This window comes from Pinus tabuliformis, chromosome 1_1, assembly GCF_031772625.1.
Source record: "Pinus tabuliformis cultivar Carrire ecotype Pingquan chromosome 1_1, CPIR1, whole genome shotgun sequence".
Lineage (NCBI taxonomy): Eukaryota > Viridiplantae > Streptophyta > Pinopsida > Pinales > Pinaceae > Pinus > Pinus tabuliformis.
The window spans coordinates 337,640,046-337,666,173 of record NC_142297.1 but is presented as its reverse complement, the minus strand read 5'-3'; the positions used below and the strand labels follow the sequence as shown (position 1 = coordinate 337,666,173).

Sequence of the window (26,128 nt, the reverse complement as noted above, 5' to 3'; positions counted from 1 at the left end):
ACTTTTCTTAGTTTTTTCTACAGTAGTATGGATGTATACTCCCTCAGAATTCACTGAATGTGCTCTGATTTCCTGTATGCATCTGTAAACTGTATGGTTCTATATGAGTGTGTGTTCTGAATATTCAAATGCCGAATGCCCTGACTTCTATGTAAAGTCAAGATCATTGTTTATTAAGGTGTTGTTGACTCCATAGGCCCAATGGATACTTGTTTAATGTATTTCCAGCAGTCATATTTGTCATAGTTATTCTACAAGAGTTAGCCATCTTACTTTAAATCAAAATCATTAATACATCCAGAGAGAGCCCTCTCAGGTCGAGGAGGCTAAGCCTCAGCCTAAAGTAGGTTTGAAATAGTTACTTAGAGTCAACCTGACCAGCAGCCTATCAGGGTCTGATTTTGAGATAACATAAGCCATGAGCACAAAGACAGGGAGCACATATAATATAACTAAGGAGTAAGAATGATGATAAATCATACACCATAAGTTTATAATATCTTAGGAACATATATTAGATGAGAGCCAGCCACATTTCCTTCATTGTCAAAAGAGAGATGTCCATGTGCAAATTAACCCTCGCTCCATGTGAGACTATTGTAGCATAGCTGTTATCAGAAAATGAAGGAATTGGTTATGGCTGTTAAACACTGAATTGAGCTAGTTTCAGTGTTGTCCAATTAGGGCTATTGCATCTTGTCACAGGCAAATATTGCAGGACATTTCAACATTACAAAGGCAACAATCTAGGCATAGTCACTCTTTGTTTAGTTAAGTCAAAGCTCATGGAGAATGATATCCAAGCGTTTTAGCCTATATTTGACCTCTTTTGGGTAGCAACCAAGAAAGTGAAAAAGCTTGAAGTCTATAATCCAAGGGGAGAAGAAAAACTGAGGATAAAAAGAAGTCTACAACACTTGAAGAAACCGAAGTCTGTGACTAAGTTGAATCTCAATCTAAATCTATCTATTTGTAGCAGGATCTGAATATATGTGGTAAAGAGTCAAGGGTTTGTTGTAGTAGCTGAAGATCAGTAATAGAAGGCAAAGAGTCTGTAATTGGAAGTCAGTGTATTATAATAAGAGACTAAACCTGCAATAAGGACAGAAATTCAGAAGTTGCTTCTGACTTTGACTAGGCAGAGACTCAACTATTGACCTTGACTTAAAAAGGAGGGCTGACTTGGAGGGACGCTTTGGTCTTGTGTTGGATATCTCATTTTGAATAAATTAAATAAGAGCAGAATCGTTGGGTTTTCCCCTATTGAGAGGTTTTGCCCTGCCTTGAAAGCCTAAATCTTTGTGTCTCATACTTCTTTGTGTTCTTGGAAGAACAATTTGTGTAGTTACTTGATGAAAGAGAAATATTAACTAACAAAGAAAAGAATACTTATATAGGAGTTTACTTCCAACTATGAAGGAATACAATGAGGACATAAAGTTTGTAAATCTTAAACTTGGCTAGGCCACTGCACCACCAAAAACCTGACTCATTAAGCCATAAACTAGAAACCTTACGTGGAACTCCGAAAACAAATGAATTAGAATGAATTATCAACCAAAATCAAGGGCCTTTACACTTTATATTTGACAATCTATTGCAGTATGAATATTGAGGTCACAACTATTCATTTATATTGCACTGTTGTAAGAAAGGATGATCATCATTGCCAGCTCTAACCAAGGTTTCATGTTCCCATTGTAATGAACAATAGCTGCATTGTCAATCTCTAAACAGTCCACGCTAGGATTATATCATAAACCCAACACATGCCAAGACTTGTCCAAAGGATGGGTCAAGCCATAAAATGTTCAATCTAGGGGGTAGTGTTCCAAGCTTCCACAACACTCTATCCTCATTCTGACATACAATAAAAGAAAAAGTTAGAAGTTGAACAAAGAAAAACCCATAAATTTTCTAGCTAATTACTTCAGATTTACTTCAAATATTTTAAAGTAAGCATCATAGGAATTAACATAAATAAACCACACTACACACTTACCATGTTCTACCACTTGTGATATATTCTAGTTATATCTTATTTCTCCCATTCTTTGAGATCAAATACATTTATCCCATATGCCCAACCACAAGCAATAGGATCAAAGTGCTTGGCTATGTACGGATTGGAAAAATTAAGGCATTTGTCAAACCAGCGAAAGCTTTCTCCACAAGTTTCCACTAAACCATTAACCTTTCCATGAAGATCTACTGACCACAAGGGCGTCAAATCTTTCTGCACCACAATATCATCATCCTAGAAAAGGATCTTGTCCAATTTGGGATAAACTTGTGGAAGATAGAAATGAAGATGATTTAGCATGGATAAATATTTTGGATTTATATATTTCAAATTGGAGGAACATGCTGAGAGTGTAGTCGAGTGATCTGCCTTGAAATAATACTCTTTCATAGCTGTAGATTCAAGTTGGCAAAGCGGAGGGTAATAGGAGGAAATGAGCCATTTAAAATCATCAACATTTTCTATATGTATCGCAACTTTCCTTGGGGGATTAAGTAAAAACCACATTTTCGTGGCCCCAAAATTTAACTTGTCTATGACGAGATGAAATACATGTTTTTGAGATTCCTGCAAACACAAGTAAATCACCTACAATGAGATCCAAATATTAAATTTAAAATGCAGAAAAACTCATGGACTTCCAAACTTTAGAGTATTTTAAATTAATAACACTTCACCTTAGCATTCATGACAGTCGAATTCACAACCACAGATGCAGCAAATGCATTGTCAGAAAATAATGCATAGTGATAAAGAGTTGCATCCTCCAACTTGTCCTTTTTAGGAAATTTCACTTTTCAAGGGCAAGCAAGTAATAATCCATGGTCAATCACATGGACAGACAGTACAGGCCTTTGGGAACAGTCTTTGTTGCTAGTTGACTTAAAAATGTACTTTTCTTTTTCAAGGTCCTTACTTTCTCATCTGCAGACTGAAGCATGGCTTGCAACTTCTTTGTTACTGTCGCACAGTCATAAAATTTTTCTCTGGCCTTGGATAGGACATGACCCATAACCTTGATCTTCTCAGGTGCACTGAAACATTCATATCAATTATCGGCCATGAAAAAGAGAATGGAAAGCAAAAAGATTGACACACAGACTGCAACTTTAAAAGAAGCAGAGGATATGAACACCAAATGCAAATGGAAGCACTTACTACTCTTGATTTAGCAGTAGCCAATGGAAAAATATTACCTTTGAGGTAGATCAGAATCTACATTAGCCTCACCCTATGTAAGCTAACATTCTTTAATACGAAGCATCAATTCATGGTATAAATCAAGATTATTCCTAGCCTGGGAAATTCTTGAATACACCCTAGCCATGATCAATTGGTCTCACATCAGTGGATTTAGAATTCTCATTCTCATTCTCCCGCCTCCAAATGTTGTATTTTCCCAAGACAGCGGAATCTACCTCCTTGGAACGTTTAATTGCTATGTTTTCAAGCTCAACTCGTTTTTCTTCATCCTGTTGAATCAGCTCTGTTGACCTTTTCTCCCTCCTCTTATGTCTCAATTGTTGTAATCATTAAAATACTATAAATTAAAGTATACTATGTTAAAACCTAAGAAATATAAAAAATTTCTATTAGAGAACATTCAAAAAGGATTATGGAAAATAATATAATAATTCCCTTTTCCATGAGAACAAAAAGTAGCGATCTAGTGCAGCAAAGAATTTTACCCTCCGCAAAACTTTTTTTGTACTTTCTTCAAGCTACAAATGGTCTGCATTACAACAACCATTGTCCTGGGATTTTGACTAGACATTACCTTACAGTAGGCTACCAACATCATAGATCAGTTAACTAGGGGGAATCAAAACTTACCATCAAGAGCATTCTCTTTGACGTCTTGATGTTCACTTCCTATGTCATCCTCTTGAAACCTCGTAAGTAGTTCTTCGTCATTGGAAGTTTTTTTTTGCACCTCGTCATTCATTTTAGCCCCCTCAGGATTTTCCTTACCTTCTTCATTGAAGATCACACCATCTTGTTGTGAATGTAACTTTTCTGAGTTGTCTTCAAAAGTCATTTTCCTCTGCTTGATGTACACCATTAGAAATAGAGAAGCACCCCTACCAATGTCAGTTTTCACTTCCTACTTAATACAACCCTACTCAACTACATAGATCATCATCACATAGGTTTCCTTACATGTTCAATAGAGAAAATAACCAAAATATTCACCAATCGTACCTCAGAGTTAGTAATATCCCTTTGGTTTACTTAGGAGGGATTTTCTAATACCCATGAGGAAGATAAATCATTTCGTCCAACAATATTTAAGTTTAGAGTTCCCAAGTCCTCTATGTTAGCTGGTATGACATGAATCACCTACCCAGTAAATAAAATTTATTTTCAATTCTCTACTCAATAGGGGAGAAATCAAATTTAAGATATCCAAGTGCAACAAGTTTTTTATACTTGCCTCCTTTGGGAAGAGAGAGTCAATGCTCTTTGGTAAACTCTGCTTTCTCTAGTCATCTGCCCGTTCCTGTGAACCCCATAGATAAATAGATAAGAGTGATTTTAAACATATGACAGAGCTCCAATGTCCTCAATAATTCCTCTCCATTTCAATCCACTCAGGTTGATTAAATTTCAATTTAGGGACACTATTTATTTTCTGGGATTAGACTAACGTAAGTGAAAGTGCATTTCCTAGATCCTGAAAAAGAACAAAATGGCCATAGAAAAATAGAATTGATTTTCAAAATGTGGAAAGAGAATACCATTCTAACAGATCCACCTCCTAAGAAGTTGTGCCCAGATGTTTTAAATGACAAAAAACGCATAAAAGGTCAGGTAGAAAGACTTGATGGAGAAGAATATCTATAAAAATACTAAAATGCTAAAAAGGGGGTTGCTTTGCTATCATGCATATGCTAAGATCGAAATTTCATTACACATCAATAATAAAATGGTGTGTATAATATCTATCGTTTGTTTTGGCCAATGTGCTTTGAACACTGTGGGAATAGTGTGAAAATGAAATGTATAGCAGAAAGTAGCTATTGAACAAGATTTTCATTGTGAATTGGGTCTAGGTTCGGTGGATCAAAACTGGTTTTAGCTTGACTGATGAGAAGTGGATTTAGCTTTAAGGATGGAAAGTGGGTCTGGCATGGATAATGAGTGGATGGGAAGAATGATTGTTACCCTTCCCACCCTGATTCAATTCCCATGAGTAAGATGTTGAACTAAACTCTTAACAAATATATTTTTATAATACCCATCCAGCTTATGTAGAATCCAACGCACAATTAGTACCATCCTACTCAGAATGAGGAGTGCCCAACAAATTCACTAAGCAGTTGCCCAGTGAATTTACCAGTCATATGCATTTCCCTTTGTTAAAATATGGAAAGAGCATTGTTATTTCTTGCTATTGGGATGAATGGTTTCATTATCTTTGGAAAGGGAAATTACCCTAGGGGCAATTGGTAAAACCTTTGCTCTTGCATGAGAGAGGTATAAACTTTGAATCTTTCTCATGGTAGGTATTGTACCGTTTTAATGTAGAGATGGAGTTCACAGCTTCACACAGATCAAATGAAAAGAAACCTATAAAGAAAACTCACAAAATGTCTAGAAAAATGCTAGAGGTGCTAAAGTTTTGACAATAAGTGACGAAAGTAAGTTTGATAACATATGTGCCTTCAGATCCTGCGAAAATAGCTAAAAGGAAAATCAAATACCAAAGTAGGTCCATGTGGTTTTGGCTCAATGGTTAACTGGGGGTGGTGAAGGCAGGGTGGTGAAGGAAAATCAAATTTTGAAGCAAGTCCATGGGGTCTTGGTTCAATGGTTAACCAGGGGTGATGATAATTCCCCGCCAAGGCTCAAATCACATAAGTACATTGTTCAATGGGTTCTCAATGAAAGGGATCTTTCTAAAATAATATAAGATGACTACACTTCATTGTAATGGAGATCTTACTTGAATGTTGTAAGAAGTCTACGCTTAATACTACCAGATTAAGAAAGGGCATGCTTGCCAATAAAGATAAATTAAATGCTGACCCACCCCAAAAAAAGAGACAGAAGAAACCTGACGAGGGAGGAGGGCAGGAAGAATCTTACCAGTGAGGGAGGAGGGTAGGAAGAAGCTTACCAGCGATGGACGAGGGAAGGAAGAAGCTTACCAATTGTAGATGTAGATGCGGAGTGACAAAACCTAGTTGCCAAAAAAACCATTGGCATGACCACAAAGATAACAAGGAAGCCCACCAAAGCTATTCGATGATCAAAACCCCAACCTACCCATCCTCCATTTCTACCACGCTGGTAGCCTTGCCACCCTCCATTCCACACACCTCCTCTTTTCACAGACATCTTTAGCTCTCAACCATAACACCACCTTTTTCCTTCTCCTCCTCCTAAACCGATATCGAGAAATGCAACCCTTACTCAATCATAATCCTCTACGTCAAACCCATATCATGGTTAGCAGAAATATATGAAGTCGGCAACAACCAAAAAAACCCTTAGATCTCATATATACTTTAGAGCATTTGATAGAAAAATTTACCAAAGTTATTACGAAATCGATAGATCAACTAATTTCATGCAGTTTTGAGAAAGAAAGGGACATTGACATGGTAAAAATCTAGATGGAAATGGGCATAGGGGCCGGAAGTAGACAAATTTGAGGGTCTCTATCTCTGCTAGCCTTTTCGAGTAAAAAACCAAAACATATAATTAAGCGTAACACGTCATTCAGATTCAGATGCCAGCATAGATGTTATTATTAATGGGGATCCTCACAAGTCTGGCTAACTGTTCATACACTACGACATAGGAAGAGGAAGAACAGGTAGGCAGCGTTGGGTATATATGACGCCCCTCAACTTACTAATTTAACTGAGTAGGTACCGACTTGGCATGCCTTGCATTGAGGCATGTAAAAGTAAAGGGAATTCTAGGGAGGTAATTTGATGCAAAGTAAGGGTGAATTATGCCTCCCTGAATGCACGTCATGGGACTCTGTTTAAGATTCATGATTCTGAAGCTACGAGAATACTAGAGTGTAAGCACAAGAGAGAAGCTAAACATATTGTGATCTAACATTTAAAATGGTGAATTGTTGATTGATTTCTCATTCAGAATGAAGAGAAAAAATTTTGATGATTGGGCGAGAGAAATGATGAGTGTTCTATTGAGTAAAGGAAATACATCATTTTGAGGCTGTGGATAGATATTAATGGTTTGGGATGCCAGTGTTAGTAAAACCTTACCTAATTGTCTTGTGACTGCCACATGGATGTGTGTTACACTTACATTAATGATGCACTAACCATAGAGAGTTGGTATAATATACCTATGAAGTGAAAGGGCATCAAGTACCCTTTCTTCAAGATAGGAGTAAGGCCGTAAGCTTTAAACTAGCTGACAGAGATTTGTCTTTTTAAAAGAATACATTTAACACATCCTGTGTCCATTAGTATGAACCGGTTTATAAACATAGTGTTGGATTAATGTCATAGCACTTCTAGAAGTTGTTTTGATTCTTAGAAAACATGTTGTATGTTGTCGTTTGCTTCAAATTTTGCACAAGAAACAGTTGGTCGTTTAACAAGACTTGAGTGTGCCAACATGGACTGAGGAAGAGGCTATTAGCATTTCAAACCCTCTTCTCAGATTAGTATGCCAATTTTAAATTTAGCAGAAATTGGCAATAAAACATATGATGTTATAGAAGCTAAAAGACAGACAACATAGGAATCTACAACTTCTTACCTCTATTGTTGTCATGTTTAGCTTGCCCCACCAGAATGGTATCAAACTTAGGTTGAGGGCAAGGTATCAGAGATATGGTGAGGGAAAGCCCAAACAAGGAGGAAATAAATCACAAGAAGTTTTCTGATAACACTGACCTCCTTCCTCTTCAAAGATCAGTCATCATGAAGCACTGAAACTCCTACTGCAAAATTCTAGGTTGCAAATCCTAGAAAGGAAATGAGATCAAGGCCTCACTAATCAAGCATCTCTACGATAGAGCTCTCTGTCAAATTGTTGGTAAAATGATCTATATCTAAGGCCTTTTGTCATGACTACAGCCAGGAAGCTTTGGTTGCTTTAGGGTCAAATCTTCTATTATGAAATCACCCTTGAATTGAATTTGGTTTGGAGATAGTGTCTCACTCAAAATTCCTTCTCTATTGCAGGTTTATATAAAATCATATCTGAAGCTATAAAGTTCCTAGCATCTAAGCTCATATATATAATATTATTCTTGAGCTCATTGACATGCCTTCGGCCTTGTATTAGGGCTTTGTTTGTCTCACAGAGAAGTCTAAAAGGCTACAAAAGGTGAAGTATCCTCAGCCCTTGGACATCAATGAAGAGGGTTTGAAAAATAGTGTTCATGATTTTCCATTGGGTATGTTAACACCCAGGTTGTTCCCTTTGACTCCTGAGGAAATACGGCTGGGGTAACCACTAACCAAGCTTTGGATTACAGGTTCTAGCCTACCTGTAATCAGAGAGGGCTCTTTCTTTTAGTTTTAACTTTGTTTTTTGAAGATTTTAGGCTAGTTATGAGATGAGAGTTTTGTTTGAATTTTGGTTGTTGGCTGTTGTTCAAGGAAGGGCATGCAAATATGAAGGAGAGTTCAATTCATTGGGCATGTGGAGTCCAGAAATGAGTAGGATTTGATGTCCGTGATAAAGAGAGGTTCACTGCAAGGCTAGATGGGTATTTATGATACAAACTTTGATTTTTAGCAATGAAAACAGTATAAATTACACCAGGAAAGGCAATTAAGAGTTCTTTCACAGCGCAATATGAAATGAAGAACAAGTCCTACTCAGCAGCAACAGAGAATTACTGAATAAAGACTTATCATGTGATTAGAGCAAATGGGAGCATTTAAGAATTCCACAGTTGCAGCTAACCTTGAAGAAAACATATTTAGTAGTAAGGATTGAGCCTAGGGTGTCTTTAATGGACAAATCCTGAACTAGTCTTTTACCTTTCTACCAATATTAAACACCATACATCACAGACAGATTACAGAAGAGATAAAACATAAATACAGTTAGAAAACACTTATTGTATCACGCCATAACACGAGAATCCTGCAGCAGTCAATAATTTCATCACAGCACGTCCAAGCCAAACATATCTCCTGGAAACCAACAACTCCTTTGTATTATATCTTTCAGAGGAAATACAGCCGAGTTCTCTTGAACAAATGAGTAACAACAACCCCCAATAAACTGTGCGGGGGTGCATATATACAAAAATATCATAAAAATATCTCAGTTCTGAGTTATTGCACAATAACTGCTCTTACCAACTTTCAAAGATATTTCTTACAAAATTAAAAGCTACTTTAATGAAAATACAACAGCTGCTAGCTGTTTGTCAGAAGTCCTTGACTTTTGAGGGCAACTGGCTCTGCAGGGTGCTTTGCATTGATTCTGAATAATACGCCCTTTATTGCTCTGTCGTGCTGTAGCTATCTCAGCCCTGTCATCTGCATCTGTCGGTGTTGCTTTAGTGTCCAAATTTGTTTGCTGAGTTGGCTCTGTCTACCCATCTCCAGTCATAATGAACATATTAATTTTCTGAAATTGCTGACTTATAATTGATGTACAAAAACTTAATGAAAAACTTGCTTGTTCACAGCAATGTTTGTATCATGCTCGTCCACCATTCCTGAGTAGGCAACTGATGTCTCAAAATTGTGCCTAAGGTTTCATCTGCCTCAGTATATTTGTAGTAATTTGGAGGCACCTCAAATAGATGTCTAATCTCATTCATGATAAAAAACAAATTCTCTATTCTGTCATAGAGGTTCTGCCCAGATGCAGGCCCTGTTTCCTCTGGGGCACTTGATGCTACAGTGATCTGATTTGTAGCAAATGTATTTACCCTCTTGGCATAGTTCTCATGGGATAGTAACCTTCCTACACTGTTTAGTAAGCTGGGAAGGCCTCTGTTATGCAATGCTGTAAATTTCTCCAGGAATTTATTCACCTCTGTCTGCATTTCCTGGCACCTTCTATCCAATGTTTGCACAAGATTTCTCAAGGTGAGCACCCTTTTTACAAGCAAAATGGTATCAGTTCTGTTAGAGATACCCATTGCTGCCAGCTGAGGGCCTGTGCGGTTGTTAAGGACATTGATCATCCTATTGGCTATCTCAGGCATATTGCCTAGAGATGCCCTTGCTCTTTGACTTTCTTTTTGGGCCTTGCCTATGAGATCTATATGCTCATGGATGGTTTCAATATATTGCCATTGATTTGTTATAGACTGACCAATATTGGCCCACAGGACTTTCTTGATTTCAGCCACCACTTTGTCAAGAGAGAGCTCTTTCTCCAGTTCTTTTATTTTCTTCTCAAGAGCCTTCACCTCTCTCGTTTTTTCAGCTACACTTTGCTTTGATTTATCATACTTTTCATTAAGTGTAGCTAGTTTTTCCTTGGCCTCATTTAGCTCTGCCATCTGGGCCTCCAGAGCTTGAAGTTCTTTCATCATATTTTGCATATCCAGGTTGGGTGCTTGTCCTGATGTTGTTGCTGGTGCTGCCACTGTATTTGGTGCTGATGTTGAAGGGCCTATCCCCGCTGTTTGTCCTCTGGGAGGACTGATAATTTGAGGAGGTTCCTCAAGGTTAGTCACTGGCTGAGGGGGCTGAGGTGTCTGCCCTCCTTATTTCTGTTTCAGGGCTGCCTGTAATGCACCCTCTGTTGCTATCAATCTCCCTTCTGTTTCTACTAATTGCTTGTGTAAAGTCAGCAGCATGGCTGCTACATCTTGGTCCTTTCTCTGCTGAGCAACATCTTCTGTTTGAGGGTGAAGGGTTGCTGGAATTTTGACCATCTTCCTCAAAGCTGCTATATCTTCCTCTTTTTTCTTTAGTAATGCCTGCACAGCTTTGGGATCATTTGGGTCATGCCCAAGCTCTATAATGATATCTTCCAAACACCTAATCCTGTTGTCTTTGGCTTGAGAATATGTTTTCTCCAATTCTAATTTGGCAGTAGTATTATGGAGACTATTTTGCAATTTGTGTGCTAGAAAGGTTTTATCCGCAAGAGAGGAGTAGACCATCTCACCCGTTTGCTTATGTAGCTCAATTTGGTCCATTGGGTGGATGTCTTTTGCAAATACTTCCAGGTTGGTTCTTATGTAATCTGCAGCTGACTGTGGCTGTAGCATAGTAGGCATGAAATGACTCATAGTCATCTTCCCCTCTGTTATGTCATATGCTGACATAAGCCTCTGTTGGTTTGTGGGAGCCATTTTGAGCAAGTGATTGTAAAGTTGGAGCCTGACTGGCTCATTCCTCTTCTTAATATCAATAAATTGCTGCTTTATGCTGGATTCTGCCCTTCTTTGCTGGCTTGAGGAGTTGACCTCTCCTCCAAGTGGTATTTCTAGTTCCTGTTGGAAGGAACTGGCTGATGTTTCCATGCTAGGGGGGCCCTGTTGTGGGGAAAAATGCCTATGCAGGATGATCCTATCCACCTAAGGTGTGACAGTGCCTTAGCAACAAACAGAGACAGTTATTCTAGTATTCTTCTTTTATGAATTAAGAATGAAGAGAGATGGATGGACTAACCGGTGTCTTCCGTTTGTCCCTCGATCCGGTTTCTATTCTCTTTGGGAGTTCACAGCTACTTGTCTTCTTGCTCGCCCAACTTCAACAGGTCTCTGCAAGATCACAAGAGAAGAACACTACACAAAGACATAGATTCATAATCATAACTAGTTCAGGATTAGAAGTAAACTAAACATACTAATGCAATCATACATCAAAGATACATCAGTATATAGGAGAAACCAAGATAGCTTTATTGATGAATAACAAGGTTCAGGAAGAGATAGAACCCAGAGGGCTCCAATCCAACATCTCCTTCCCAGCAGAATGGAATTCCTATCTTCACCTCCCTTCAAAGCATTAAGCACCCAATGGTTCCAGTCTCAAACCAATAACAATTCTTTGCAATAACAAAATTCCAGCCTCTAGATCTCATGGAGGAGAGATCCATATATAGATGTTTGGAGAGAGGATGAGTCAGCTTGAGATCTCACTAGTGTCCTCTCCCTCTGTCAGTTCTTGATTCCACTTGGAGGTTCTTGCTTCCACTTGGAGATTTGGAACCTCTTACTCATCAAAGTAGAATTCCCTAAGGCAAGTGTCATTTTGGAAGCTTCCTGGGGTTTTGACACCTTGAGAAATGAACTTGCCACATGTCCACTCTCGCTCAACGCAGGTAGCCAGTGTTGGCTTTGACATTCAGCATAGGTAGCCAGTGTTGTCTTTGACATTCAGCGCAGACATCCAGTGGAGCCATTGACATGATCCTAAATTTACTAGTTTTTGAGCAGTTTCTGGTGGAGAACTTCTATGAATTGTTGTGGTTTGTTAGCCTTCTTCCTCTAGGGGTAGGAACAACATGTTTAGGGACTTTGGATCCCTTTGATTATGGACATTTCATGCTCAATGTTGTAAGGCACAAAAATGTCTATAACAGTTGCCCCCTAAAGTATGAGGCCGTTTATCGGGTGAAATGCTTTATCCAGGAGGGTCTGAAGTTCATCCAATGCTGGGAGGAGACCTGTAATAAGATACAATACAATACACTATTTTTCATACTGCTTTCATTATCTAGCTGAGGCGAGCATTCCCATGCTCAACTTTATAAATTCATTTTTCTGTACATAGAGTAGACAATTGTCTGTTGGTAGACTGATAATTTTGATGAAATTATCATCCTTTGAGTAGGATGATCATCTGCTGCAATGATGTACATGTCAAATGTCTTTATCTTTCCTGAATATATATCGCAGCCCGGATGGATGAAACTAGATCCGGGGTCTTCAAACTCGTTCGATCTTCACTCTAAGTACAAGTCGATCCATGTGAGAAATGTTCTGAAGTCGAACATGGAAAGACATCGCTTGATTATCGGTCAATGAGGTAAACCGTTAACAAGCGCGAGAGGAATCAGCGATAATGATAATGACCCTCAAGGTACTGCAGTACAATTCACGTGGTGTGAATAAAGGACTTGGCGTCAAACACCACGTAAAATCTTTCAGTCGAAGGTCATTGATGTATACCTGTCGCTGGAAGTGAGAAACTTGCCATTGAGGCATGCAAGCTTCAAACTACTGAAGGGGTTGTTCCTAGATCAACTTCTTGGATAATGAGCTGATGTCGACAAGAAGCGATCCATCAAAGGAGGGCCTTAATGAATCCCACATCAGTGACACGGAACGGAGCTAATGATTTTGATGGAGGTGAAAACGATCTGTGACATATGATTCAGGGTGGCGGTCATGAAAGGATGAAGGATAATGTATGGCAGTGAATGGGACATGGTTGACTTTTCTGAACGACTTCTCTTGAACATATGGCGACACTGATGCGATGGATCGGTAGCATTACCCCAAATATGGATGGTATGGCGAGACCATGGTGATGCGACCGGTGAATGAAACAACCCAACCCGATTGTGGTACGGAGGAAAAGTGTCATGTTCAAGAGCGACTTGCTACCATCAAAGTTTTCTTGAGTTTCTCCCTATTTTTCCCTAGTCATTGCTGACCAGTACCTCTTTATTTTTGTCAAGCTTGAGGAGGATAACATATGCTTGTTCTATAACCTGCCCTTCAGGCAAGCCCATCGCTATGTTTTAACGAGCCTAGCGATAGTGAAACTCATTTTCATCTAAAGACAAGTTTGTCGCTATTTAATGATTTTAACGAGTCTAACGACAAGGATAACTCGGTCCTTTTCATTTTTAGAGAGTCTGAAAAGGTACATAAAGTTAACTCCAGAAGTCCTTTTTCGTCATCTAATCCCTTAAGTCCAAAAAAGTATAAAACAATACAGAAGGGATGAGTTTTCGATAGTTTTAATGAGCCAAACAAAACAAGCACTCGATCTTTTTGTGCAATAATCCCTCAGGTCCAAAAAGATTAAAATCTAGAGGAGGGATAGCACTTCCGGTCATTTTAACGAGCTGGAAGGCCAAAACTCGGCAATCTTTTCATATTTGACGAGTCAGTTGAAAAGAGCTTAAAGAAGACTCGTCTTTTGAGGAACGAGTGATAAACAGGGTTAGCAGCTGATTCCAGGTACAAGTTGGAATTTTCCAATCACGGCAGTGTCACAAGGATGGCTAGGTGAAATCACTCTTCACAGCTGTTCCTCAAAATGGGTAAACAATCATATGGAAGTGGACGATCGGCCAAATGAAAAGTGGAGGTCACGGTGCAAACATGACCAAGGCTTTAATGGCTGGTAAGGTTACATTCACAATGGTTATTTACCGGAAGATAGTTCATTTTTTAACGAGCTTGAACGCGGAAAAACACTGCTCAATCTTATGTTTATTTTTTAATGAGCATGAACTATGCGCTAAAACTGCTTGGATCTTGCGTTTATTTTTTAACGAGCATGAACTGTGTGCTAAAACTACTCGATTACCCAGTCGTATGATAAGAATGTCTCATTGAATATGCTATTTTTTATGGAGCTTAGATCTTACAAATCTTTGCTCCGGATCCTTTCGTTATGCAAGTTCGGAAACGACTAATCCTACGAGTTTAAAGGGTTAGACCTACAGGTTTAAACGGAGGACCTAAAAATTTAAAAAAATAAATAGCCGCCCCTTACTTGCACTCCAAAAGGTTTGCATGCCCCCAGGCATAAAATAGAGTTTCAAGGTTACCCCTCAATTTGCAGGAAAAACATTTGTTTAACCAGGAGAGGCCTACCTCTTTCAGGTTACCAAAGATTGTCTCATTTGTGCAGCAAACAAAACATTTCTTCGGCAATGTCCACCGAGATGAACAAAGGTGAGTGACAATGAGCGCCAAACACATAACTTTGACAAAAGAATATTTTTCTAGAACAACCCCTCTTCCATGCCAGACGGGGTACGGACTAGTCATATTCTCCCGGGGAAACCTACTCTATGCCCAAAGTTTTTCTGTCGAAACAGACCAGGACGCATGCCCCCTGGGTTCCAGTCATATCCTCCCAGATTACTCGCGCTCATCAGGAGGACGGACCGTGGGTTGAGACACTTCTTGCGTGAATAGACCATTTAGGGATGGTACATGACTATTTGCGATGCGTGATCCGGGAAACGAAAGTTGCTCCACGAGCTTGAACATTCTTCCTTCATGCGGAAAACACATTACTCTAAAGAGTGAGGAGACGAGGGCTCCCGTGCAATATATATAGTCTCGTCCAAGGAGTAGGTTATAATCCAAGGGTCCTTGAATGACCATCACGTTCATTTGAATGGTCTTCCCTTTCAATGTTATGGGCACATTGGGGAGGATCCCTAAAGGTCGACTGGTTCCTTTATCATAGCCTGATAGATTTCTCATTTCAGGCAAAAGCGCTGGCGAACCAAGCACTTTCCAAGCAATAGAGGAAAGGATACTCACAGATGCCCCCTCATCAATAATTGTGCCAACCATTACCATTCTATATATTTGAACGATAATTCTGAATGGTATACTGGCTGGCAACTGGGGTCTGCCTAGTTGGTTCCAGTCGAATGAGACAACTAGGTTGCTTTGTGGTGGGACCGAATAGACGGCTGGATATCGTTCTGATGAACTTCCTTCCTGCAATAAAGGAATGGGGGCATTGCCCCCTTGTTCATCAGAGTCAGTGTTGATGAAGAGAATTTGGACGGTGTCGTCTTTATTCTCCTCTGTGATAATATCATTCGAAGATAGAGCCTCTGAAGGCAAAACCGGGTCAACTGCCACCTCAACCTTTTGACTTTTGTCAGGTATGGATTCAGACGGTTCATATTCAATGATAGGCGCTTTGGCTGACCACTTGAGCGGGCCAGCCGGGTTCTCAACTAGCGAAGGACTTGGCAGGAGCCTTTGATATCTAGGAGGAAGTTGCGCTCGTAAAATCGAGCGATCTTCCAGAACTCTTTTTGCCTCATCTAAGAAGGGACAACGGTGGATGGCATGATCGCCTTCACACAGTTTGCAGGGAAATCTAGCTTTCCCTCTCTGTCCTATGGCTTCACTCTCACTAGTTGACGGTGTGCAGTCAACATGGCTATCAGAGGTTGATGCCGCCGAATTGTGCACACGGGGAGACCAGTCCCTTAGTATCCGAGGGATGCAGGGACAATCTTTGTGGAAGTGGTCTCCCTTGCATATGACGCATGGCGATTTAGGCCTTGCCAGTGCTGTGTGTGGATTTTTGTCAGACGACACTTGTTTTTCCCCAGTCGCTTTTGTCTCCTTCTTCTTCTTCTCTTTCTTCTTCTCTTTCTTCTTCTTTTCCTTCTTCTCCTTAGGAACTCGGTTTTTTGTTTTACCAGTTCCGTCAAGCGAAGAGGAAGGAGGAGAGGAAGATGAAGTAGAAGGCTGGTGGGAAACTCTGGTCTGGTCTAACTGTTGACTCGACTGTTCAGGAATGGTGGTGTTCTGAATGACATTGGTTGAAAAGAGCCAGACTGGTAGGCCAATCGTCAGTCCTGGAAGCGACAATGTGGCCATATGGGGCGCACCAACATCTCCCCAAGAGGAGAAGGGACTAGGATTTCCACCAAGGGGAATTCCTTGGTTGGTGGGCTCCATCTTTTCAACCTAAAGATCAACGCGGGAATAAAGGGTGATTGTTCCGTTTAAAATAAATTGTTAACGATGCTTTAGACACAACTTGCTTTTTCACTTTTAAAGAGTCGAGAAAAAGCTAAAGGTGACTCTAGTCTCCTTCGATGTTTTAACGAGCCCGAAGTGACAAATGCTCATATGGACTTTTTCTGTTATAGAGTCTGAAAAAGGCCAAAAGAAACTGCTCTGGAGTTCTAGACAGAGGGTGTGCCAAACTTTTCGCAAAACCGCAGAATACTTTTTAGGGTACGGGTGGTCGATCTTCCTGAATGCTGTGTTCAGTGCATTGCGATCAGTAGGGCGGCCGACACAGCTTCCTAAGGATAAAGGTTATATTCCTATAGGGGTCTCCCAATATATACGCGACGGTACATGGGAGCACAATCCATACTGGCGCTATCGTCCCTCAGGAGGAATCACCCACCTTCAATGAGATCGACAGTCACCAGGCTTTACGACGCCAGAACACGTCTCTAGCCTAGACCTCTATGTTGTGCGTTATGTTGCAAAGCGTTGTTAAGTTCATTCAGTTTATTTTAAGTTGATCTTTTTATAAGTTTGCCTTTCTGGATCACCGCGAGATGTATGATACAATTCCTAAATGCAGTCTAAAGATGATAAGCAAGCTTTATATCTTTTCAACTTTGAAAATCCTAGCTACTAAGGGAAAAGAAAGACACCATCTTTTCTCAAAGAGCAATCAGCATACTCTAATGCACTTTTCCTAAATCAAGCATGCAAACTATCAAAATGCAAATGCACAATGCAGGTGTTTGTTTTCCGCTTTCTTAGTATTGATGCCTACAAAGAAAGCTTTTTGTACAACTTTGAATTTTCTTTTAAATGACAAGTATAAACAAGTTTACTTTTTCGAAATCAAAAAGGGTAGAAGAGATTACAACACTTTACGACTTTCGAAATGAACACTTGTTTCAACACTTAAAAGAGACAAACTCAAACCAATAAGCAAACTCAAATGTCTAATCAACTGTAAACAGCCAATGAACTCTTTCCTAAGATCACAATCAACAGATCTGAATCAAGGGCTACAGGATGATTATTTCACTCATGCAAAGGAAAACTGTAAATGATGCCACAAACACATAAAAACACTCACAGTCTTTTTGTACAAAAGGAGGCAGAATTTAAGCAGAGAAAAGGAGTTATCAGACTGGTACCTATGTTGGTTAGAGGCTGCAAAAATCAGAGATCAAAACAAGGCAAAACAAAGCAGAGAGCCCCAGCTGCACAAGGCCAAACTGGATCAGCGCAACCTCAACACTGGGGTTTTGACATTCAGCGCAGGTAGCCTTCATGGGACCTGCATTGAAATGTAGAATCCCTTCACAGTGTTCGCGATGAACGAGAAACGATAGTTTCTCACTGGGTTCTGGGTCACAGATTGCTAATTAATCAACGGTTTCAGGCCAAATAAAAGCAACAAGCAAGGTACAATCAAAGGGATGCTTTGAGGGGGTACTAATATCTATCACAAAGGATCATCAAATCATTTGTGAGTCCATTGTTCAGATCATAGACAAATCCAGTGATTGGATCGAGGCAGCAACTGTCTACTTTGCAACTAAGAATAGCAGAAGCAGTTCGACTGTTGCTATTGAGTCTATGAAACAAACAATGATAGAGACACAAATAAAATGCCTAAAACAAATCTCCCCAGTGGAGTCGTCAATTTGTTGTGGGGAAAAATGCCTATGCAGGACGATCCTATCCACCTAAGGTGTGACAGTGCCTTAGCAACAAACAGAGACAACTATTCTAGTATTCTTCTTTTATGAATTAAGAATGAAGAGAGATGGATGGACTAACCGGTGTCTTCCGTTTGTCCCTCGATCCGGTTTCTCTTCTCTTTGGGAGTTCACAGCTACTTGTCTTCTTGCTCGCCCAGCTTCAACAGGCCTCTGCAAGATCACAAGAGAAGAACACTACACAAAGACATAGATTCATAATCATAACTAGTTCAGGATTAGAAGTAAACTAAACATACTAATGCAATCATACATCAAAGATACATCAGTATATAGGAGAAACCAAGATAGCTTTATTGATGAATAACAAGGTTCAGGAAGAGATACAACCCAGAGGGCTCCAATCCAGCATCTCCTTCCCAGCAGAATGGAATTCCTATCTTCACCTCCCTTCAAAGCATTAAGCACCCAATGATTCCAGTCTCAAACCAACAACAATTCTTTGAAATAACAAAATTCCAGCCTCTAGATCTCATGGAGGAGAGATCCATATATAGATGTTTGGAGAGAGGATGAGTCAGCTTGAGATCTAAATAGTGTCCTCTCCCTCTATCATTTCTTGATTCCACTTGGAGATTTGGAACCTCTTACTCATCAAAGTCGAATTCCCTGAGGCAAGTGTCATTTTGGAAGCTTCCTGGGGTTTTGACACCTTGAGAAATGAACTTGCCACATGTCCACTCTCGCTCAGCGCAGATAGCCAGTGTTGGCTTTGACATTCAGCGCAGGTAGCCAGTGTTGGCTTTGACATTCATTGAAGACAGCCAGTGGAGCCATTGACATGATCCTAAATTGACTTGTTTTTGAGCAGTTTCTGGTGGAGAACTTCTGTGAATTGTTGTGGTTTGTTAGCCTTGTTCCTCTAGGGGTAGGAACAACATGTTTAGGGACTTTGGATCCCTTAGATTATGGACATTTCATGCTCAATGCTGTAAGGCACAAAAATGTCTATAACAGGCCCATACCTATGGATGGACCAATAGGCATCTCTTCTTCAGAAAAAGGATTTAATCTTTGCCTTTTCTCCCCTTGTTGACTTGCTGATGTAGTGAGGGGAGTTTCTTGTTGTCTATCCCTCTTCTTGGTTCTCTCTTCATTCAACGGGGTTTGGAGCACTGAGGTATCCACTACTATTTCCTGCCTTGGAGGCACACTCTCTTGAGCCTGTTGCTCTGTAGATACAGGGACCTCAGCCATTTCTTCATAATGTTTGGTCTGCCCTTTCTGCTGTTCTGCTGTTGGGAGCGGCTGATCCTGCTCCATTTCTTTCCCTTTATCTGCGCTGGCTGCTTGAGGAATAGTTTGAGCTTCTTGCTGGGGAGTTGTAGAAGATGAGGCAACTGCTCCAAGTTGAGTATGATAAGAGAAAGAAACATGTCCACAATATTCCAAGTCAGCTTCCTTCTCAAGTTTCTTTGCTTCTTTTTGTGCTATTTCCTCTTTAGTACTTGCCTCTTCTAGAGTGCCCTCTTTCCATCTTAATAGATTTGCATATTTCTCAATATGAGGCAACCTGACATGATCATAGCTAGCCAACTTATATTTGACCCTTCTAAGGCTAATGAAATGATTGGGATCATAGGGTATCTAGAGGAAACTGGTTTGCAACTCGAGGCACTTTAGGATCTTATCTGCTTCTTGCCATGCCTCTTCTCTTTTATTATAAATAAATGGGCCTAGCTGGTTTCTGACTTTGAGTTGTACCTTCTTATTTTTGCTGTGGAAATGGACCATGTCTGCATTTCCAAATTGTCTGAAATACTCTAAGGCAAAGAGTCTCATAGGGACATATCTTGGTAGCCTATATGGGGCTAACTCACAACCATATATTCTGATCACTGTATGGTGTTGGTAAAAGTACCAATCGCCAATGCTGTAGGCCTTTGAGAGCTGGAGGATTCTTTGCATCTCACCTGTCAACCTTGGAGGAGGAGAGCTCAACAGCAAGGACATGGCTGGATGGATAAAAAGGTCTATGAATTCACAGTAGCTGTATGGTGAATAAGATGTGTGATGAAAGATTGAAGACCAAAATACCATAGACCTTTGGTTTCCCTGAGCATCAAACTTCTTGAGGGTAATAGGGAAGCTATCAGGCTGGTAAAAAAGGAACAAGTGATAGATGTAAGAAGTGTATCTGAATATGCGTTCCCTCTCTAGATTCATCAATTACTCATGAATTTTATTGGCAATGTATGCAGCATAATCATAGTGAACAGAAGGAGGCTTTCCAGGGGAGAAGATAGACATCATTGCCAGAATGGTTTCATTAGCATCCTCAGTTGACCTGTAACCCAGGACATAACTGATCATATCCACAAGCAACCTGCCCAACTCATTGAAATATACATTTCCTATAGGAGGCGTCCTCATAGTTTGAGAGCCTGGTTTAATGAATAGCTGATTAATCTTTATGATTTGGGCACTGGACAGCTTGCCTCCTTGGTCTATTAAGTGCATCATGGACAGAATGGCTTTGTAGTGTGAAAGTGTGGCATTTGATTTATAGCCTCAGGGGTGACATGGAACAAAACTAAACCTGAGGGACTGAGGATAGCTCTCTGACATGGGTCATAGTTGGCACTGCATCGATGTATCAAATGTGGGAGGACATTGACTTGAGGAAGATTGAAAATGGGCAAATTGGAGTCCCAAATCCCTAGAATATCAATTCCACTGAGATGTTTGGCTTTCAGCTCATTGAGTACATGAATATGATACTTGCTGTGGAGCGGGATTACTTCTGACATCTGGTAGTCTCTATCAGCCAGGGCCTGCCATTCTAGCTCTCTTTGTGGGGCATTCAACGGTGGAATGTTCAACGCCACTGGTGTCTCCATGGTCAATTGGTAGTTTGAATTGTATTTGAGCTTGTTTTTTCTGGGCACATCAACACAGAGCAATGAATTTTAAAGGAGCAGGGCAATTTGCAGGAGAAATAGGGTGAATGAGGGTGAACACAAGTTGAAATGTTCCTGAAAAAGGTTTAATGAGCAAATACTGGGATTTAAGAGTCGTTTTCCCGGTGGGCTTGTGTAGCAGAGGTTTTAGTTTTCGAATGCGCAAACAGACTGTAAATTTGTGGGAATTGGACACAATAGGGACTTCTGCAGGTGAAATTGGGCTCACAGTGTGTAAGAGCACCAGTAGTTCATGAATATTTCTTGAACTTACAGTGTTTTCCTTTTCTTAGTTTCCTTAGAGAATTATGGAAAAAACCAGGCGCGGAGGGGAAACTTTAATAGATATCTGGTAAACTCGGGCAATGGTGGCAATGCAGGTGAATTCAGGGCGCTGGCAGCATGGGAGAAATCTTCAAAGTTGGTGGAGAATGACGTTCTAACTCATGCAAGAGCACAGTGCATGGATATTGCAAATAATGCGAAAAACTGACTTTTTCGGGCAAAATAGAAAATTTTGGCTTTTGGCGCGTTTTTTGTATGACGTCAGCATGACGTCATAGGTGGGGTCATGGTACGGAGTGATGACGTGGCGGCCAGTGAGTGGTCCGCGTGGATGGGGGACGTGGCGGACAGCTCAGGGCGATGGCGAATGGAGCGGTGATGCGACGCTGAGGTGGCAGTGACGTAGGCGTGACATGGTGGGCGGTAAACAAAGGCGGTAAGCAGTAATATCGGACCGCTTGTTGTATGGGAACGGTTTTGGCAGGCGGCCTCCCGATACAATTTGGGAACGACATGCATCCGAGCCCTGACGTCATGCTCTGATAGTTTTCGGGAGCTATCGTCCGGGCATCGGAGGCGGTCCGAAATCAATGCGAGCCATCAGATGGGAGGGCCCAGATCCGATGGATGACGGGATGGCAAATTGCCAACACGATACGGCGGGACCCGACGCATTATTTTAATAATTTCCTTTTGTTTTTTGTGAAATGTGCATTGTAACAAGAACTTTGGATAAGCGGCAAAAGTGGGTTTAGCGATGGTTTATAAGCCAAATGGATTAATTAACGTTTGTTCGCAAAGCGGGGTTAGGGCTGTTAAACCAAGCAGATCTTGGATTAATCCCTAAACTTTGTTTTTGGCGTTATTTTGCCTATTGCACTTAAATCTCTTAGCGCTCCAACCTTTGAAGTTTTAAGGCTATATTTCCTAGGGAAGGGGGAATATATACTTTGGGGCTTTTTATATACAATGGTGATATAGTATTAGGGAAAGGGTAATATAGGGAGTTAAGTGTAGATAAAGTTAGTAGTTAGAATTGGATGGGAGATATAGAAGAGAGGAAGCAAAGACTAAGTGTTTTAGGAAAAAAACTTAGTTAGGAGAGTGGATCAAAATGAAAAGATTTTTACACAAGAAATTTGGCTCTTTATGAAACAAGAATCCACAAAAGAGTTTGACTTCTCTTATGAACAAAGGTGGTATTGGGATGTTAGCAAGGAGTTTGAGGGGGATCATTGGGAAGTTAGACATGCTTCAATTTCTTGCTACAAAACTGCTGAATAGAAAGATCTGCACTGGCCACCATGTGTTTCCTTTGCTTAGGCCAGAGATATGAAAGAAGTCATGCTTCTGCAACCGCATCTACCTACCCATTCTATTGCCTAGCATTTTTTGTTACTTCAAGGAGGGTGCACTTAGACTAGCAAACCCTCAATTGCTCTTTTTCTTTTCTTTTTGCATTTTCTTTTGACTTTCTAGCTAAGGCTAGCCTCATTACTTCCAAGGCCCCAGATTAAGCAGTTGGGAACCTTCATTCTCTACCTAACTACTGATCTGCCCAGATTGAACAGTTTGGACAGATTTCTTTCTCTAATCTACAACAAAAATTGAAATATGGCATGACCCAGCTTAGACTGTTGGATCACCCATTCAGGAGTAGGACAACATCAAACAACTGTAGATAGGTGTTCTCCACAAAATATGAGATCTTTGCATCACCAAAGTAGAGCATATTTGGAACTTCCCCTGTCAATCATGAAAAATGAAACCTATTGGTATAGGTAGCTAACAGGGTAGATGCTTATTGAAGGTAAAGGATCAACCTTTGTGCGTCTCTAAGATCCGGGTATCAAAGGAAAGAGGGTTGATGACAAATAAAGATCATTTCAAGGATCTTGAAATCTGAAACACAATGTCCTAAAGTCTCATTTAAATAGGTATGACTGTTATTGGTGTCTAAGCCAAATGCATCTGAACATTTCTTCTCATATCAACTCATTGAGGAAATCAGGACACACAGGTGGGTTTAGCCTAGAACCATCACTTTTTATATGATTTTTACATCTTGGGTTTAAAAAACCTTTATATACTCTAATTAGTAATTTCTAGTACCCATGCTCGGTGCATGCTACACATTACTTTTCATAGCTACCAACTTTACATTCCATCAGTTAAAGCTAGGATAGAATTAGTCTTAGTCAAAGAAGTCTATTTTATTTGATGGATTCAAACTGAAATTAATTTACTATGGTTTTACCTTTCCTTTAATTTACTCTGGTTTCAATAACCATCAAATCTTCCAAATACAAAAATTTGATAATAGAACTGGAGTCAGATAGAGACTTACCACTGCGAGAAATGGATACAGTAGAAATTTCTTTCCCAAGGCTTGGTGGGTCAACGGGCTCCATGAATTCTTTTCCCTCTTCCCCAAATTTATCAACGGCCTTTGCTGCAGCAGCCTCAGAGGGGTTTTTGTTGCTTGTGCTAGGCAAAATGTATGATTCTAAAGGGGATGTCCAACAACCAAAGCTTTTTCATCTGTTACTTGAGTCCAAAATTTCTAGAATAGGTCTATCAACCTCTTTCACTACCTTGGAGGAGAAGGCGACAACCTATAGAGAGAGAGGGGCATTTTTTGTGTGACGGTGGAAAGGAAAAGCCCTGTTTGAACCTTATGTTGGTCTGGGGTTCCATAGTGAAATCAAGGAGCCGCACAAGTTCTACTTGGGTGTCCCGTTCCTTACACAAAACCCCAGCAATCCCACGCCTCTATCAAGCTAGAATGGAAAATTAGGATACTCGTAGCAAAACGTTGGTCTCCATTGCTGAAACCTCCTCTAGAATTCAAAAATTCATGGTTTGAACAAAATTGTTGAAACCTTCTCCAAAATTCAAAATCTAGGGTATGAACAAAATTGTGTCACCCATTGTTCTTCTTCCATTCTTGAAAGCTCCTCGAGGGTGCTCCTTGAGGGTTTGAACAAAAATGGCATCTCCCACCTCAAAATTTTATTTGGTGACTGGTACGCGGGAGAAAAAATGTCTTAAATAAAGTTATTAAATTTCCATGGTATGTTTTAACAAGCTCTTATGAATATATATATATATATATATATATATATATATATATATATATATATATATATATATCTTCTAATTCCTCTCAATTTCTTTCACGGGAAATTTTGATTAAGATAAATTTAATAAATAAAATGAAATTTTAAGATGACGTCATTTAGTAGTGATTCAATGGAATGGAATCATTTATAAATGCTTTGGAAACTTTTTTTCACGATGTTTTCAGATGTACTTTTTTTCTAGACAGTTTTACCTTTTTCAAAGGGGGAAGAGGCGATAGTCTCTTGTAGTAGTGATTCAATAAAATGGAATCATTCTTAAATTTTTGGAAACCTTTTTCCATGATGTTTTTAGACATTTACCCTTTTTCTAAAACGATTCACCACTTTCAAAGGGGCAAGAGGCGACAATCTCTTGTTGCTCTTTCACAAAAGGTGTCATGTGATTCCTTGTCAAAGGGACTAGAGTGACACGCTTCAAAATGTCACATTCTGCCATGGTTTGAGTCCAAATTTTAAGCCAGTGAGGTGGAAGGGTCTCTAAGCTTGTTTAGGTGTACAGTTGAAATGAACATTTCACTGTCATTCTCATCTTCAAATAAAAGCTCATGGAAGAGCTCAGTCTTCTCTTTTTATCAATCTAATAAATAGTTTAAATATGGAAGGGGGTATATCTTGGCTACAAACATGGGCTATAAAGTTTGGGGAGCATGGGACAATAATAAAAAGGTTTGTTGACAAATGTAGATCCTCCCAATCCCCCCCCCCCCAGGAATAGGCCTCGGTGCAAAATGGCTACATGAATCTTCAAAGGAAATTTAGGATGAATATTTTTCTCGCAAGCTGAAGTTTCATGAACAAGAGATGTGAAAGGATATTGTTGGGACGTTTAAGAAGAATTTAAAGCAAGATACATAAGCTCAGAAACCCAAAGGAGAAACCCAAAATAAACATATGAGCACTAACCCTCGTCCCGAGTCATCCAATGCTACTTCTTCACAAAAATTTTATTATTGGTGTTGGTGGATAAAGAAAAAAAGGAGAGGGATGCTAATGATAGGGAATGGAGAGTGAAGATGAGATTGACGTTTCCCCTAGACAAAACCATTTCCCCTATCTCCGAAAATCTGTTTCCTCTTCTTAAGGAAATGCATATTACATTAAATATATAAATAATTATAAGCCATGCATTTTGATGCCCTTGTACATTATTTTTGATTAATGAAAAACATTCGACTTACGAAAAAAAATAACACAGTATACGCACACACAATGCAATAAGCAAGCCCCCATCGATGTTGTGCACTACTTTAAATGGGTTTAATAGCCTTGGATGGCTCTAACATTCATAGTTGAATGTATATGATGTTAACTAATTTAACCACAAAAACATGCCTTCGACAATGGTAACTATACTTACACTCCATTTACTGCATTAAACA

General features: G+C 39.8%; 1 pseudogene; it reads right to left on the bottom strand.

The window, feature by feature from the left end:
* Nucleotides 1-1,631: 1,631 nt before the first annotated feature.
* On the bottom strand, nucleotides 1,632-4,061 carry LOC149212947 (polygalacturonate 4-alpha-galacturonosyltransferase-like; annotated as a pseudogene).
* Nucleotides 4,062-26,128: the final 22,067 nt, after the last annotated feature.